Raw genomic sequence first — 15,669 nt, 5'->3', positions numbered from 1 at the left:
CCGGGTCTCAAACCTTCCCATGGAGCTGAAGCCCTGAACCACGCTCTATTTGCTGATGATTCCCTTCTCCTTGGCGGAGCCTCCATCAGAATTTCCAAAGCCATTGACACAGTACTCAGAAGTTATTGCAGAGCCTCTGGGGCATTAATCAATGAGAGAAAAAGCGAAGTTTTCAGCTGGAATATAGATCAGAGGGAACTCACTGGCATAACCACTCTTCTCGGATTCAAAGGTCAAGCAACATGGGATAGATTCAAGTATCTGGGCCTTCCCATCATATCAGGAGCCAATAAAAGATCGCTTTGGAGCGAAATAATCTCGAAAATTAAAACAAAAATTGCAGCGTGGGGAGGCTATTGGCTGACTAAGGGAGGCAAACTAATTTTAATAAAATCCATGCTGTCGGTGCTACCAATCTTCCAAGCAGCGTTTCTCCTAGCACCAAGAAATGTGTCGGAGCAAATCTCCAAACTGCTAAGAGATTTCTTATGGTAGGGAGGTAAGGGTAACGAAAACAAAATACATCTGGTGAACTGGGACGTGGTGAAAAAAACAATGGCAGAAGGAGGGCTGCAAATTAGAGACCTAGCTCTCGTCAATCTAGCGCTGGGAGGAAATATTTTGTGGAAGCTGATCCATGAACCCTCTCATCCGGTTAGTGTCTTGCTGCGTACAAAGTACGGACCCAACAAATCCCTTAGCAACCTCCAGAACGCAAATACAGTAAACAACATGCAGGTGTGGAAATTATGCTGCAGAAGCAGCAGGTTCTTCAACAAACATGTTTACAGGATCCCTGGCAACGGAAAACACACCCACCTGTGGCTCGACAGGATTATGGGGAAAGAACCTTTGAATAACAATGAGGACATAGCTGATCTCAGGGACTGGCTGAAGCAAGCAGGAGTCAACACCATATACGACCTTTCAATTTGGGATCAGCGTGGAGATTGGGCAGGATGGGATTTTCATGGAGTCCTAGCCCGATTATCCCATCAACAAACTCTGCTTGAAGATCTGCTGGAGGAAGCAGCCCCTGTCAACAGATCCATGAAATAGAGCTGGGGTTGGGGTCAGTCCGGAGTCTACACCACAGCTGCAGGTTACAGAGCATTGCAGGCCTCAAGAAACAGTAGACAAACAACGGCCTTTTGGAATAATGTCTGGGACCCCCTAGCCTTACCAAAAGTGAATTTCTTCTTCTAGACTCTGGCCCATAATAAACTCCTAACTGGTGATAACCTGGAAAAAATGAATATAGCAGGGCCGCACAGATGTGTGTTATTCAACAACAATTTCGAAACGGCCTAACATCTTTTCTTGGAGTGCAATTTTGCAAAAGAGGTATGGGGAATTATTTTACATGAATTTCAGATTATATTGCCTTCAAAAATCTCTATTGCAGATATCTATGCCACGTGGAGCCTACTCTATTCCCAGCGCATCCCTTCCAAATCATTCTGGAGCAAAATTTGGACAGCTCTCCCTAAATACGTTTGTTGGCATCTTTGGCTGGCTCAAAATCAGCTGATTTTCAGAGAGATGAGGCACTCTCCGTTGTAAGTTGCTGCAAAAGCTAAATCCTTTCTCTTGGAAGCAGCCCAACAGCAGTATTGCAAAGATGACCCTTTGTTACTGCCTGAAGAAAAAAGATGGCTAGGCCCGCTAGAGCCTTGCCCGCGCAAGCATCTCCTCTCTCCTCAAAAGGCAAATCAGGAATGGCGCATAAGAGACGAAGATGATAATTTTCAATCTTGGTGGCGGTCTCAAAATTTATCCACAATTTTCTTCGACGGAGTGTCTAAAGGTAATCCCGGTGCCGCTAGTGCTGGGGGGTCATATACTCTCTAGATGGGGCTTCAAAAGACTGTTTCAGCTGGGGATTAGGCCAGAAATCCAACAATCAAGCAGAGATTCTTGGGCTTCTCAAAGCTTGCCATATTGCAAGAGACAAAGGTGCCAAAGACCTTCAAGTTTTCGGAGATTCAGAGATAATAATAAAAAACCTTAAGTTGGGAAAACTGTTTAGCAATGCCAGCCTCAACAAAATACTGGACAGATTGAAGAGAGTTCTCCTTGACTTTGACACGTGCAAGTTTTATCATATCCTTAGAAAGTCAAATAGTGAAGCTGATCATATGGAAAACAAAGGCAGCTCTCTTATGAAAGGACTGCTAATTGTAAACAATGAAAGCTTTGTACAAATGCCCTAAAAATCTAGTAGATCATAAACAGCAGTTAGAACTCTGCAATGTAATAGGGGTCACTCCAGCAAAGACCCAAGATCTTTTCAAATAAATAAAATCCATAATCGTTTCAGTTAAAAAAAAATAAAAATAAAAAAATTCAACAAGAATGGAGGAGTGCGATTACAAAATTGTTGTGATATGAAATGGAGCAAAATAGTAATGTTGTGCTAATTCCCCATTCAAAATAAAACCCAAGATGCTTATCATTTGCTTATCAAGAGCTTAAGGATTCACCATGTTTGCTTAATTAATTGATTCTCATGAGAGGTTCTTATGTAAATGTTATAAACAATTCAACATAAAACATATGTTGAACAACAGCAAAATAACAGCAAAGAACATCAAAATAGAACACACAACATAGTGATTTGATGATTATTTCACCCCTCCTGGGCTACATCTCCATGGTCTAGCTTCCAATGCTTGGGCCTCTCTATTATGCTCAACATTACAACAAAAGTGTGTTTACAATGCTCAAATGCCTCTGAAACCTGTCTCAATGAGTTCAAAATACTAAAAAATGGCCATCTAGCCTCTTTTTGCATCCAATCTAGATAAGAACTCAAGAAGTTATGACTTCTCCTAGTTCTCCCACTATTTATTCCACAAATTACTCCAAAATTGACAGAAACCCACAAATTCGCTCCAAAATATTTCGTCACATTGTGGGCCTAACCTGTCGGTCGTATCGCAAATCGCAATCGGTAAGTGCTACGACCTCTTATGGTCTGTGAATAGAAACGGGCGATTTGTGATTGCGATATTGCAGATCCAACGGGATATTAAATCGCAACCTATAGTGTATCGCGTCTAGGAACTTATCGCTCATCGCAATGGGTAGAGAACTAGGGTCTTAAAGTTTGCGGCCTTCCTTTCATGTGATTGTGATATGTGATATCGCAAATCACAATCGGCACTGCCTGGGGGCCGATTCTTAACCCGATCCACCTATGTCCTGTGATATGCGATATGCGAGGGCCAATGGTGGCCTGCCACTTGGTGCCTCCTCATTCACTAAGACCTTTGCCACATCATCCAATCCTGTCATGTAGACAAGTCAAACTTGATATTTGACTTTCTCTAACTGTTGCATATGAGCTCGGATTTGAGTGTCGTTTGCACCATTGGATTTAGAATGATGAGCTCTTTGATCTAAAGCTGAGTTTAACAAAATTATGACACTTTGATATTTGAGAATAAACTTTAGCACCTGATCACTCCTCCCCACTGGAAGTCGTTTGGACCCCAAAAAAACACTTTCAATTGACCAACAAGTGAGGGTACAGTTCCCTCACCTTTCCAATCTCGATCCATCGAGCACTGAATTGGAACTTGTGATCTCCACGATACTTTCCTTTAACCTTTTCAAGTTGTTTTTGCACTGTTTGATGTACCATTTGGAGTCATCCAATGAACTCATTGACCTTGTCCATGTTACTATCAGTAGCAACATCCTTCTTACCAAGATGATACAATACAATATGATGCAAATGGTAAAAAAATTCCTCCACTTGATTCCTTTGACTCAAGCTTGAATATACATCTTGAAAGCATGTATTTTTCTAAACATAAATTTCATGTAAAACAAAATGATGCTTGAGGAAAGTAGTTATACAAACTATAGGCTTAGAAAGTACATCAACAAACTTGTCGCTTATACCTTTCTTATACCTTTTTACCAAGTGGAATTTCTTTAAAAATCCCATCCAACGAAAGTGCCTTGGTTGCTGCAATTTTGTTTGAGATTGCAGAAATTGCAAAGGTTGATGATTAGTCTGAATAATGGTTTCTTTACCCATCAAGTAATGCTTCCATTTCTTTACACTTTGCACCAATGCGTAAAGCTCTTTATCATATGTAGGATAATTAATAACAACACCATTAAAAATCTCATAATGAAATGAAATGGGCTTACCATGCTGTAAAAGAACTGCACCCATGGTGTAGTCACTTGCATCTGTTTGTATTTCAAATGGTTGTTTCAAATCTGGTAACGCTAAAACTGGGGTTGAACTGATATTTTGTTTTAAAGCATCGAATTGTTTTTTGTTGTTTGCCTCCCCACTAGAAGACAACCTTCACGCTGGTCAAAGCATGTAGTGGAGTTGCTATGGAAGAGAAATTGGAAATGAACTTCCTCGAGTATTGCATTGCTCTCAGGAAACTCCTTACTTCTATGATTGATTTGGGTATTGGCCAATTCACAATGACCGAAAATTTAGAGGGGTCAATATTCAACTCACCTCCTCCAACTATGTGGCCCAAATACATTAAGGAAGTTTTCCCGAATTCACATTTAAACATATTCATAAATAACCGTTCTTTTTTCAAGGCATCCAACACTTTCCTCACATGCTTGACATGCTCTTCTTGTGATTTGCTGAATATCAAAATATCATCTAAATAGACAATTACAAACTCATCAAGAAAGGATCTTAAAACATTATTCATAACTCTCATTAATGTAGCTGGAGCGTTGCAAATATTGAAAGGCATAACCAGCCACTCAAACAATCCCTGTTTGGTTTTAAAAGTAGTCTTCCAAATATCCTCCTCAGTTATTCTAACTTGATGATATCCACTTCTCAAGTCTAATTTAGTGAAATTATTTGCATTCTTCAACTGATCTAGCAAATCATCTATTCTAGGTAGTGGGTATCGATTTTTTAAGGTAATTTTATTCAAAGCTCGATAATCTACACACATGCGCCAGGTTCGATCTTTCTTGGGTACCAAAATAATTGGTGAACCACATGGTGAAGTAGAGGGACGAATTACACCTTTATCTAAGAATTCCTGGACTTGTTTCTTAATTTCTAAACTTTCCAGAATTGTCATTTGATACATACCGATGTTTAGGAGTGGACAGTCTCACTGTAGTTGAATTTCATGTTGAATTCCCCTTTTTGGTGGCAATCCCTTTAGTTCTTGAAACATGTCTCCATATTGATTAACCACATCAACCAATTCAGCTTTCAGCTTCACGTCACATCCTACAAAGAATTCATGCTCTATGCCATTCTTCTGCTTGATCGTAAAGAGCACGAGATTCTTGTTGGAATTGACCAGTCGCTTCATTTCCCCTGCGCTTGCCAAAGACAGATTAAGCTTCCTGTGATGGGCTCTCACAATATACTCCACTCCATATTTAAACAAATGATATTTGTTCTCAAATATATGGAAAACGACTTTCCTGTCATACAGATACAGGCTTCCCAACACAATTCCAAAAATATCCAGTGGCACTACATCTAATTCGACTTCATCAATGAAATTGGCAGTAATAGAAAACTTGAAAACACATTTCCTTGTGAGCTGAAGATTTTCATCCTTGGTTATCCCACCCAATGGATACGGTTTATGATGAGGCACGGTTTCTAGATTCAATTTCTTGTCCAAGTCTGTAGAAATCAAATTTTCCTGAGATCCAGTGTCAAACAATGTATCGATCTTGGTGTGTTTGGAAATAACTCGGATATGGAACAACTCAATTCTATTTTCCTCATTTGAAATGTTGTTGGAGTTATTTATTGCATTGGTGCTTGCCACGACTTCCTCTTTGCTTTCTTTTGCCACGACTTTTCCCTTAGTGACTGTGGCTGCAATCTTTGATTCATCACCTGAGTTAGAACCCAAGTCTTGTTGTACAACAACATTGGTCTTCTATCTCCCTTTATTGTTAAATTTCTTCAGTCTTAATTCAGGATGAAGCTTCCAGCAATGTGCTTCATCATGACCCTCTTTGGAACAATTCTTGCACATGGGTTTCTCCCCTTCATTCTTAAAAAAAGCATTTTCTTTTGCTTTCCTTTAAAATTCTTTCCTTTTCCACCACTCTGGAATGGCTTCTTCTTACCTTCTTCTTGTACATTTTTCCTTGTTTCTTCGAGGTGTGTAGCTTGAACATAAACCTCATCAAGATTCGTGGGATTAAACATAAGACTGGTGTGTCGAAGATAGCTATGAAAACCTCCTATATATTTCAACAAAGTATCTTGTGACTGCAAGTCTACTCCTATCATAAGAGATATTCTCCTAAACTCTTGAGTATACTCATGCACATTTTGACCTTTTAACTGTGTGAAATTTTTCCAATTCATGATAGATTTTTGCATATGGGCTAAAGGGTAGAATTATTTTTTTATAGCAACAATGAAATTAGACCAAGTAATAGAGATATTACCATGTTTTTTGATCTTTTCTTGAGTCCTCGATTCCCACCATACAAGTGTTTCACCCTCCATTCTCAATGAATCCAACTGAATTTTGATATCATCCTCTTGAAGGTTATGAATTCTACAATACACCTCCAACTGGAAAATCCAGTTATCCATCTTTTCTGCATTCACTTATCCATTGTACATAGGCAACTCGAATTTAACATCAATCTTTAGAAAAGGTGATTTACGAGTTCCTTTTGCAGAATGATGATGAGCATAAGGGTTGTATTAGTGGAAGAGTGTGAAGATGCTTTTGAAGTAGAAGATGAAGAAGATGGTGGAGAGGGTGGAGGCTCGTCTCCATTCCCATTACCTCCTTTTCCATCACCTCCTCCTAAAGAACCTTCTCCTTTGGGGGGTTTGGAACTTTTTCCTTGCAATCTATTATTCCTCTCTTCATAGAGGACCTTCACCATCTTTGTCATATCAAAGAAAGACTTTCTGAATGATCTTTCATCATTGGTTATGGTAGGTTCTCCTTCATGAGATATGGTCTCTAAAGACTCAACTGCAACCTCTGTAACTTGAGGATGTACTGGTGTAGAAGACTTTGGAAACATTTCTCTTCTTCCACTTAACCCAACTTCAGGGCTTCCAACCAACTTTCCTTCTCCTCTTTTGAGTTTTAACCTTGTTAGCCTGACACGAACTTGCAAACAATTAAATCCTTCTTTCACAAAGAAAATATAGTAAGCAAAAACCATTGCTCCGATACCAACTTGATCTGAAATGGAGCAGATTAGTAATGTTGTGCTAATTCCCCATTCAGAATAAAACCCAATATGGTTATCATTTTCTTATCATTTGCTTATCAAGTGCTTAAGGATTCACCATGTTTGCTTAATTAACTGGTTCCCCTGAGAGGTTCTTATGTAAATGTTATAAACAATTTAACATAAAACATATGTTGAGCAACAACAAAATAACAATAAAGAACATCAAAATACAACACATAACACAAATATTTGACAAGGAGTTCACCCCTCTCGGGCTAGTCTCCTTGGTCTAGCTTCCAATGCTTGGGCCTCTCTATTATGCTCGAAATGACAACAAATGTGTGTTTTCAATACTCAAATTCCTCTAAAACATGTCTCAATGAGTTCATAATACTTACAAATGGCCATCTAGCCTCTTTTTGCATCCAATTTGGATAAGAACTGAAGAAGTTATGACTTCTCCTAGTTCTCCCACTATTTGTTCCACAAATTGCTCCAAAACCAACAGAAACCCACAAATTCGCTCCAAAATCCACTAACTGAGTGAATATTTCATCGCGTCGTGGTCCATAACCTATTGGTCGTATCGCAAATCACAATCAGCAAGTGTTGCGGGCTCTTATGGTCTGTGAGTAGAATGGGCGATTTGCGAATGCGATATTGTGGATCCGACGAGATATTAAATTGTAACCTATAGTGTATTATGTCTGGGAACTTATCGCTCATCGTAATCGATGGAGAACCAGGGTCTTAAATGTTGTGGCCTTGTTTTTCTTGTGATATGTGATTGCGATATCACATCGCAACCCAACCTATCGAGGTCGATTTCTGTAATACCTTTATTTTCTGCGATTGCGATATGCAATATCGCAAATTGCAATCAGCATTGCTTGGTGGCCAATTCTTAACCCGATCCACTTGCGACCTGCGATATGCAAGGGCCAATGGCAGCCTGCCACTTAGTGCCTCCTCGTTCGCTAAGACCTTTGCCACGTCATCCAATCCTGCCATGTAGACAAGTCAAACTTGAACTTTGACTTGCTCTAATGTTTGCATATGAGATCGGATTTGAGTGTCGTTCAAACCGTTGGATTCAGAATGAAGAGCTTTTCGATCTGAAGCCGAGTTTAACAAGATTCTGACACTTTGATTTTTTAGCATAAACTTGAGCACTTGATCATGTTGTTTATCACAAAATGTTCATGGAAAATGAATTTCTAGCGAAATATAATGTAATATGGTAAAAAAAATTCATTTTTGTCATCAATCGATCCAATTACAACAACATTTTAGACACAAAGAAACACCAATAACTCAAGAACAACAATCAACGTAGCCACATGGAACTCCCATCACACATTGACATTTGATTTCACATGGGGAAACATGAAAGGAAACAAATGAATAGAAACAACATCAAATAGTTTACTTACCCATATTTTGACAGTCATATTTACAGTGCAATTAGATAGGTTTTTTGCACATCCTCCTCTCCTTGGCCATCCATCAATAGAAAAAAAATCCCTTTGAGAGTGAAATTAAAAGAAGAATTAGAGAGAGTGGGAAGCGTGGGAAGCCAACAAACTTGACCTTTTATTTCCAATTCCTTAGCCTTTTCTCTAATATTTCCATTTTCTACTTTTGTTTAATTCGTTATTTTTCCTCACACTTATCTAATTTAACTTTGCATTGCATTATCTTTTATATTTTATCTAACCTTATTTAATTACCAAATTACTTTTTCAAGTACTAATTCTTACAATCATTTGCTTGTTTGGATTCATTTTAGACCACACTCCACATTAAGATAACTTTTGGTCTCCAAAATCTTAAAGGACCAATTTGGATCAATGTGCATTCTATCTACTTCTCTAGAACACGACTTTGATTGTAGCTCAATATTTGGATTGTGACTAAGGATACTAGATATATCTCCAACTTTTGTTCTTAGCTCGCTTATTCCCACAATGTATAAATCGAATCACTGGATCTAAACTATGAGCAATCTCTAGATCTGAACTCTTCAATTAGAACTCATTCCCATATTCAACATGCAAGTCCCTTTCATTATCAAACTTGGAGATGGTCCATCTTGGCATCCATTGAAGCTCAAGTCAAATTCTAGTGTTATTGATCAGTGAGATCCCAAAAGGATGTGCCATCAACAACAATTCCATGAAAGGAAGTGTGGACTACCCACTTTTCATTGGGATTAATTGCTTCCAACCTAAAATAATTCTCTATTGGTGCACGTGCTAGCACAACACTTCATCTCTACAAAAATGTCAAACATGGCATCCTTTATGTGCTCGCAATCTTCATGGATTATCCAACCTCTGATTTTCTTTGGTGAATGTCACATTGTTCAAGAAACTCCTAAGGTTATTTACCTTTGTGCACCAAATTATAATACATCTCCAAGAAGGGAATATTCTTCTAGAATATTTTAAGTAACATTTGGAATAGGGATACATTCATTGTGGGAATCAACCACCTATCATGTTCAATGGCGATATCAACCTCCTATGCTGCTATAATACTTTGGGAAGTTTCTACTCCTTGGATTGAAGATGCAAGAAACTCATCATTCTCTTCAATATTCACTCTCCATGCTCTTCTCTTGGTTGCATGGTTGCTACAGTGAAGCTCTAGTTGAAGTCACCAACAATTTTATTCACAATGGTTTCAACTTGCATCAATGGCAAAATTTATTGTTGTTGTTGTATGGATTGTTTAACATACTCCTCTTCTCTATGTGTCTCTAAGTTTTTTGTTGGTTTGGGGAAGTCTTCTTGTCATTACTCCTCTAAAAATGATCCATCTTAACTTTGTATTTACCAAGCACTAATAGAGATCAAATCTCTTGAGGTGTAAACCTTTTTTGGAGTGAAAACGGATTTGATCCTTGTCTACGCTTGGTAGATCCAAAGTTAAAATGGATTTAAGTTGGTATTATATAAATTTATTATCTCTATATATAAAAGCATTCTCATTTTTAATTTTATTAAAACCTTGATTTAATCTCTATAGAATATCCACAAAATATTTTTAGTAGTAGTAAGGGTAGAGGGTTTAGATATATCTCAAAAGCGTAAACTTTTTTATTTTAGATTTATTTAAAAAAATGTTATTAAATTAAATTAAAATAAAGTATTTATTTGATTGTGAAATGAGTTATGTTTTGTGGTGTTGATAAGCCATGGTATTAGCCCGTGGTATTGTGATAAAGTGTATTTACAAGTTAATAATATCCATGGTAAAATTTTATTGTAAGTATTAAGTTTTTATGTGCTTATTAATTAAATTTAAATATGGTTACAAAATCATTATAATTCCATGCCAAGGTAGGAGTCCATTAACCATTATTAGCTTAGCATACCAATGCAACTTATATATTAAACTTTAAAAAATAAATAGGATTTATTAACATTATTAAAAAAACTATTTTCCAAACATTTGATTGGATCGTAACTTGAAGGTCTTATTGTAGTCTTTGCATATTTATTGGATCGTAACTTGAAGGTATTATTGTAGTCTTTGCATAATATAATGTCAGGTACATAATTGCATTACATATTTTATGGATATGGTTCCAATATTGATGCATGATTTTTAGATATTTGTGTAGTGATTTTTAATCCAAAAATAAAATCCTTGAAAATAACGAATACTCACATAAATAACATATTTACCATCACTTACTTCCCACCATAATTTAAGCAAGTCTTTGCATAAAAAATGGATAGAAATCAGATGTAAATAAATATACTTATCAGGAGCCACTTCCCACTATTATTTATGTTTTCCTCGACATTTCTATAGGAGTAAAATTGTGAAGGTGTAGACTTACTAGTGGTTACTACCCACCAAAATTTATGCAAGTCTTGTGCCTGGAAAATCATTCACTTCAAATCTCAATTTATTAGCTCCTTCCAAAATAAGACTACAATATTTGATTTTCTTGTTGACCACTCAGTGCAATTAAAACATATGAATCCAACATTTAATTTTGTTCTATTTTTTTCTCTTTATATATATTTTTTGAACATTTTAAAAATGTTGACATACAATCTTTCTTACATTACATCGAATGCCTACACATCTCCCCTGTAGTGGATTGTAGAGCACCTCTCAACGCATCAATTTAGGTTGTGGCATGTAGCTTGCTTCTCCCAGTAAGATGCTACATGATGGATTTTCTACCCATAGAAGGAACCTTGCTTTGAGTACCAACTACTAGCAATGCTATGGCCCTTTTTCATGTAGCAATGATAAATAAAGGATGTCTTACTTGAGGCATACCTCTTTTCCTTCTTGCTTCTTGCTCCTTGGGTCGATTGGCTCGCCACATGTTCTGAGTCATAGTGTAGCTTGAGATTTTTTCACTTTTCTCATTGTTTCCCTTCTGTAATCTTTAACAAGAAGGATGAAGTGGTAATATGATGCCATCTTCATTTATTGTTACCTTTCTTTTGATGGGTAGGCCAATTTTTCCACATTTTTTTCCTTCACAAATGTAGTCTTTTTGTTCATGTTATTTTCTTTCCACCATCAAAAATGTAGGCCTTCATGTTTGACCCTTAGTTCAATTATAATGGGGCTTATGATTATTAAGTCCCTATAATACTAGTGTAGTCCCTTTATTGTTATTGTTAGTGTATCCCCCTATTGTTATTGTTGTACTCATGTAGACCCCATATTATTATCTTTATGCCCCATCAAATCCCACTATTGTTATGCTTTTGTCCTTACATTACTATTGTTATGTAGGCTTTAATTATATTGTGACCCCTTAGACTCCTATATATAGCAAGGAGGTCTAGTAATTTGTATCATTCAAGAATTACTCATTTATGTAATGTAAAGAAGATCCCCCCCTCGAAGAAGCTAATTTTTAAGTCGTTGATCTATCTTTTCTTCTATTTTTTGAGCTGGTTGCACAACATTTGGTATCAAATCTTTGGATTATAGGGTTTCGCTGCTTCAAACAGGCCATCTTGAAATTTTCGTTATAACATTTTTTTATACTAAGCTTTAGAAGCTGAAATTAAAACCACGTGGAGCCAAAGTTGTATTGAACTTCGTGTAGAAATTTCAGATCTCAGTTTCTATATTTTCTAAGATATGGGCCAAAGAAGTTAGGGTTTCTGCATGCTCCAAAATTTAGTCTTAAACAAGAGAGCGAGGAAAAATCATCATAACTTTCTATTCAAGCATCGGATTTGAATTTGGTAAAAATCGAAAGAAATTGAACGGACTATAGTTTCTCTAGGGCCTAAAATGGAAACAGTGACACGTGGAATTTTTTACAAGTTCGCTCTACTGAACCTGTCCATAATCAGACCATTGTGGGACATTTGGCATAAATTTATCTTGAAGAATCAATTTTTGATCTGACTTGTGGCGTTGGAAAGAATACTTAGAGGGATATCACAGGACGAAATTCCAGACCTTAAAGAGACGAAATTACAAAGATACAACAACTTCAATATTGAACTCCTAAAAAGCAAGAAAAATGTGTGTAATTTTTTAATATTTTGCATAACTTTTGTTTGAAAAATTAGTTTGAAGTGATTTAAAGGGAATAATGAAGCATTGATATCGTTATTTGATTCAAAAATTCCTCAAAGCAAAAAAATGAACACACCTACTAAGAAACCAGAAAGCTCTATTATGATGCATGAAGAAGAGGAAGAAATGCAACATGATATATCAAAATTATGAGACTAAGTGAAACAAATTTCTCTCTCGCAAAGAATAACCAAAAATGAAATGGAAGCTAAGATGGATGCTTGAAGAATGGTTTAAAAGCAGACATGGAATATTTGAAGGATGGAATACATGTTAAGATGGAAGGTTTGAAGGATGGTTTCAAAATAGAAATGAAAATGAACCTTGAAGATTTGAAGGAAGGTTTGACCAAGTTGTTGGAAGAAATGCTTCATAGTGGTGACAAGGTACTCCATGAAAATCATGATGATGATAAAAGGAATACATATTTTGATTTTAGAGACTCTAATAGTGGGTTGAAGACTAACCACATTCCAAAGATTGATATGAGGAAGTTTGATAGCAAGGATCTGGTAACATGGATACTGTAGATGGAGCAGTTATTTGATATACATAATGCGTAAAACACACAAAATCTACACATTGCATCTTTATATTTAGAAAAAAATAAATTTGTGTGGTATCGATGGCTTTGTTCTCTTAAATCAATTGTCACTTAGACAATTTTTGCGGAAGAATTGGTAGCACATTATGAGGATACAAAGAGAAATACCTTATTTAGCCAATTGATAAATCTCAAACAAAAGGGTCCAATGGTTAATATCAAGGTAAATGATATTCCATAGGAGCATAGGATTGATGTCTTCATAGGAACTTTAAAGGATAACATCCATCTGAGGCTCACCTTTGGGAACCTAATTCATTGGAGAATGCATTCAAGGTGACAAGAAAAGTTGAAAGCAAAATTATGGCAACAAGGAAGTCTACCACTCACAACTATAAAGAGGGGAGTGTTGTTCCTTCTAGCCTTCCACAACCTAAAAGGTTGACACCAATTTTTTTGGAGGAAGAAAGAGAAAAAGGGATTTGTTATAGTTGTGATAGAAAATACAATAAAGGTCACAAGTGTGTTGAGAATGAATTATTTTACATAGATTGTGAAGGGGAGGAAGAAAAGGAACATCAAACATCAAAAGAAGAGGATATACACCAATAACCAACCCTAGAGAATGAAGAAACGAATCCAAACATGTCTTGTAATGCATTGGCGGGAATTACCACTCCTCAAACTCTCAAGATAGAAGGATACATCAAGAAGAAAAAGGTAATATTGTTGATTTATTTGGGTAGTACCCATAGTTTTATTCATTGTAAGATGGCCAAGAAAGTAAATTTCTTTATATATCCACCACGAGAGTGTTAAGTGATAGTTGCTAGTGGAGAAACTATAAATTGCTTTGGAAAATGCCATTATATCAATCTAACCATGGGGGGATACGTATTGAATATTTCAATGCTTTCCATTCCAATGGGTGGTGTTGATGTTGTACTAGGAGTCCAATGGTTACAATCTTTGGGGACAATAGCTTTTAATTTTCAAGAACTTTTCATGATTTTTTTTGGGAAGGAAAGGAAATCGAATTAAGGGGTAACACAAGGAAACCAAGGAAGATAATTAGCTCTAATGGCATGAAAAATATTTTGAAGAAAGAGAAATGGGGCATAATTGCACAATTATTATCACTATTTCTCTAGATCTCCAAAAAGTCTTGGACAATCATTCCAAGGTATTTGAGACTACCAAAGGCATCCCACCTATTTGTGATTATGATCATGCTATTCAATTGATTCCAAGAAGTGTTCCTCCAAACATAAGGCCTTACAGATATCCCTATGCCCAAAAGAGTGAAATTGAACATATGGTTGCAAAAATGCTAGAGGCCGGTATAATTCAACCTAGTCAAAGTTATTTCTTTGCTCCAGTAGTATTGGTGCACAAGAAGGATGGATCATGGTGTATGTATACGGATTATAGGGAGACCAACAAGATAACTATTAAAGATAAATTTCTCATTCCTGTCATTGATGAACTTTTGGATGAATTACATGGAGAAATTTACTTCACCAAGTTGGATCTTCGCTGAGGATATCATCAAATTAGAATGAAGACTGAAGACATTCCAAAAAAAATATTGAAGGTCATTATGGATTTTTGGTCATGCCTTTTTGCCTTACTAATGCACCTTCCACATTTCAAGGTTTGATTAATTCCATTTTCAAACCCTTTCTTAGAAAATTTGTGTTAGTATTTTTTGATGATATACTAATCTACAACAAGTCTTGGAAGGATCATGTTCAACATGTTGACAAGGTACTCAAACTATTGGAGGAGAAATAATTATATGAAAAAAACTCCAAACGCTTCTTTGTTGTACAGTAGGTGGAATATTTGAGTCATATTGTATCTCATGACGATGTTATGGTAGACCCTGACAAAATTAAATCTATTAAGGAATGGAAAATCCCCACAACCCTAAATCATTTTCAAGGATTTCTTGGGTTGACGGGGTATTATCGCAAGTTTGTTAAGATTTATGGGAGAATAGAAATGCCTCTAACAATATTACTGAAGAAAGATGCATTTTAATGGACTCCAGAAGCAACTAAGGCCTTTGAATATCTTAAAGAGGCAATGTGCCAAGTACCGGTCTTAGCTACACTAGATTTCACAAAAACCTTTATTGTGGAATGTGAAGCCTTGTGAAATGGAACTGGTGTTGTTTTAATGCAAGAAGGAATACCCATTACTTTTAAAAGTCTTCCAATAAAGGGAAAGTATTTACACAAGCCTATTTGTGAGAAGGAAATGTTGGAAATACTACATGCACTAAAGAAATGGCTAACTCGCTTAATGGGAAGATTCTTCAAGGTAAAAACATATCATGATAGTCTTCAATACTTTTTGGAATAAAT

Source organism: Pinus tabuliformis, chromosome 7 (genome assembly GCF_031772625.1).
Source record: "Pinus tabuliformis cultivar Carrire ecotype Pingquan chromosome 7, CPIR1, whole genome shotgun sequence".
NCBI lineage: Eukaryota > Viridiplantae > Streptophyta > Pinopsida > Pinales > Pinaceae > Pinus > Pinus tabuliformis.
The sequence above is the reverse complement of the archived record's forward strand: the minus strand, read 5'-3'. Positions refer to the sequence as shown.